The 3580-nt window shown below is 41.4% G+C and overlaps 1 pseudogene; it reads left to right on the forward strand.

Moving 5' to 3' along the window:
* Positions 1 to 2071: 2071 nt before the first annotated feature.
* On the forward strand, positions 2072 to 3358 carry LOC105681535 (annotated as a pseudogene).
* The last annotated feature ends 222 nt before the right edge of the window (positions 3359 to 3580 follow it).

Raw genomic sequence — 3580 nt, forward strand, 5'->3', positions numbered from 1 at the left:
TGGAAAAATAGGTCTCTCCTGTCTTCCTGTAACTGGGACAAAGACTGTGTATCTGTTGAGGGATTTTAGGTAACTAGATATTAGTGTTTATAACGGTCCTCGGGCTAGCCGATCACGTACTGCGGAGACGCGTCGGCATCTGGTAAACATCATGCCCGGAGAATAGGATCTGCGTGTGGCGAGCTACGGGACAGAAACCGTTGGGATGTTTCCTGCCACGTGTTGCTACAAATCTTTCTTTTAAGGAGAGCTATAGGGTTACTCAATGCCTTTGTTAGATGGAGAGTTCCTCCCGTTGACCGCGGCCACGTTCGGCGACTAATTGTCGCCTTGAGCCCAAGCTCATTGTCACAAGTCTCAAACAAATACAATTGGGTAAAGTGACGGCAAATCGTTTAATTACAACTGTAGATTTTAATTACAATGTTTTTATGGATTTACCCGAGGTTTCAGAGGGAAGGCACCGGTGTCCTCTTATCTCCGACATATATTATATATTTTGTATATTATTTTACTTGTTTACGAGTAATATATTATATTACAAGTATATATTATATATATTACTCATGTACAAGTAAAATGAGATCTATCTGAATAAAAATAATATATAAATAATTAATGGTCATCACGCTTATCGTATTTGAAGAAGATAGGTACATTTTCCGTAGCATCCATACGAGGTATTATCCCTTTATTTTTGCGTGGAGAAATCCTCATGTACATTCTGCTTTTCTGAGAAACAGCAGAGTAGTCTCGGACTCATACAGACCAAAACTCCACGATGGTCTTCCTAAACCCTTAACAGAAGTACCCGGGGACTTTTTGCGAATTACAGCCAGTGCACCTGCGCGGGTTTTCTCCCATTATGGGAGGCAATCCCACAAGGTAACTTGGACGTTAGGAGACCATTACTCTTAACGCCATCCCACTCTGGGAATCCTTGAGTCAACTATTCCGCGCCCCGCCATTCTGGCCCCAGAGAATCGAGCTATAGTTCATCGCGTTAGAAGCACAGTTTGAAGAAGTTCACAACACTGGCGACAAACAAAATATACTACAACTGTCGCGGACATAGAGCCACGATATCTAGATCAAGTTCAGGACATATTGTGCGACCCGCTAGCGACAGGAGCGATTGAAAAAGGAACTTGTTACAAGACTCGCCGATTCAGGCAGTTCGAATGTGCCCAAGTTGCTCGAGGGCGAAGAAATGGGTGATAGGACGCCGTCCCAATTCTACAAGGATTTGAAGAAGCTCGCACCCTCGTCGATCCGGACGACTTCGTGCTGAGAATCTGAAAGAATCGCCTTCCAGCGGATATGCAACCGCCATAACCGCCATGAAGGTAATGGATGCGAACGTTCTGATCGAATCGCGCCTCAGACACGATGCACGACAAGGTGTCAATTGGAAGCACAAATTAGCGCAATGAACCTCGACAGTTGTTGCCAACCAAGATCACGCTCGAGGCGCTGCAGATCGCTTACCAGAGAAAGAGAGCAGCCGTCCGGGCTATATTTCTACCACGAGACCCTTCGAGAGCGTGCAAGAAAGTGTCCTTGCAGCTGGAACCAGGGGAAATGAGACCAGCCGTCCGTAAACGCGGCGTACAATAACGATCCTCGAACTTCTGTCTCTCATGAAGATGCGGCGGGATACGGAGCCGCGGGAGCGAAGGCTTTATTTTCATCAATATTTAGTTCATTATCATTGTCACTGCTACTAGAAATATTGAAACGTCTGAACCGATTCTTTGTTAAACGGAGTTCGTTTCCACTGTCTGAAACACTATTATCGTCTTCTATCTTGTCAGATTCAAAATAAGGTTCATCATCACTATTATCGCTATCGAACATGTTCTTTCTGGAACTTTTAGGCATCGTGTGTAAGATATTATAAAAAATATATAAAATATATAAAAAGCTTTCTGATTCTTCTGGTAATGTCATTGAAATTTATCTTCCGCAAACTCGCATCGTGACTATACGTATTGTTGCGTAACGACACCGTCCAAAATCTCTTACAACCACCTTACGATGGGCCATACAAGGTGATACAACGCGGAGATAATGTGGCCTTACTTGTTGTTACGGACAACCGATTTGACAAACAGTCATTTCACAGACGGACGGTTAGAGAAGAAGAAGGATTTCGAGCGTTATAAATAGACACGATCATAAGAGAGAAATTATTATTTAGAGTATTGAAGATTGACAGAGGAAAAGTGGTAGTTTAGGACGTGGAAAATCGATTCTCGATTTTCAGGTAGCCCTTGTACGAAGCTTTGTTATTTATTATTATTTATTGTTATTAATTATCATTCATTGTTATTTACCTCTGTATTTTATTTAAGTATTGTTACAATAAACTCGATTTTCAGATTTTCAGAATCGATCACTGAATTATCCTAGAATTGAACATTATAAATCGATTTTCGCTACGCCATGCCGCTGAAAGTTAACTTACGTATCGTCATGAACGAGAACGCGAAAGGGGAGAAGATAGAGAGTATAGAATCTATAAGAAGACCAGAAGACGAAGTATGCTACATTTTTCCCCCGGAATATCAAGCAAAAACCTACCATCAGAAATTATTCAGTTCGGCAACAGTGAAGAAGGCCGCAAACATTCTAACCAAGTTAGGCCAGTATAGAAATGTTAAACTCACAATGGATGACGAGACAGCGGCGCTATATATCGATACAGACTTAAACTTTGTATTCCGAGACATTTTCCTAGAGGAAGCAGAAATTACCCCCACAAGGAAAATAAAGATGGAAACCGAGAAGTCCAGTCTGGACATGAAAAGACTTCTAGAAACTCTCCAAAAACGAAATAAGCGTGAAATAGAAGAAATAAACTTTAATATAAAATAATTTGAAGCAACTCAAGAAACCACAGACTGGATATCAGAGCATGAAGAAGAATGTAAAAAATATAAAATAAAAAGTGATGAGGAGAAAATCAAAGGTTTAAAAAAGTATTTAGAGAAAACAGTAGCAAAATGGTACCAAACAAATCTGCTAAAAGCTGAAGGACACAACTGGGAAGACAGGAAAAACGCATTTCTCAAAACCTTTAACAATAAAGGTTGGTCTGCAGTACGATACGCGTACAACTTCAAATATCTTTCAGGTTCGTCCATTAAATATGCCTTAGAGAAAGAACGGCTAATATTGGAAGTAACGAGGAAAATGGATGAAGACGTGAGGATACATTTGATTGTCATTGGATTACCTATCGACATCCAAGATAAAATCGAGAGAGAAAGTGTACAATCAACAAATGATGGGAATAATGGGAATTTTGGAACAATACGAAGACCAGAGAAAAAGGAAAGAAACACAAGGAAGAAAGGTGAACCTGGACAAAAATGCAAACTCACCATCCAAGAAACAACGGTGCACGAACGGTGCACTGAACTTCCCCGGCCGATTTCACCCTGTTACGTCGGGCGACTCTCTACCTAGACCAGGCCATACCCCGCGGGCCAGACGGGAACCAGATGTCCGCTCATCCTTGCTACGTACCCCAATAGTCTTAAGGACCCATCGTAAAACTAAGGAATTCTCTAGCTAA

This window comes from Bombus impatiens, unplaced genomic scaffold (assembly GCF_000188095.3).
Source record: "Bombus impatiens unplaced genomic scaffold, BIMP_2.2 scf_1184, whole genome shotgun sequence".
NCBI lineage: Eukaryota > Metazoa > Arthropoda > Insecta > Hymenoptera > Apidae > Bombus > Bombus impatiens.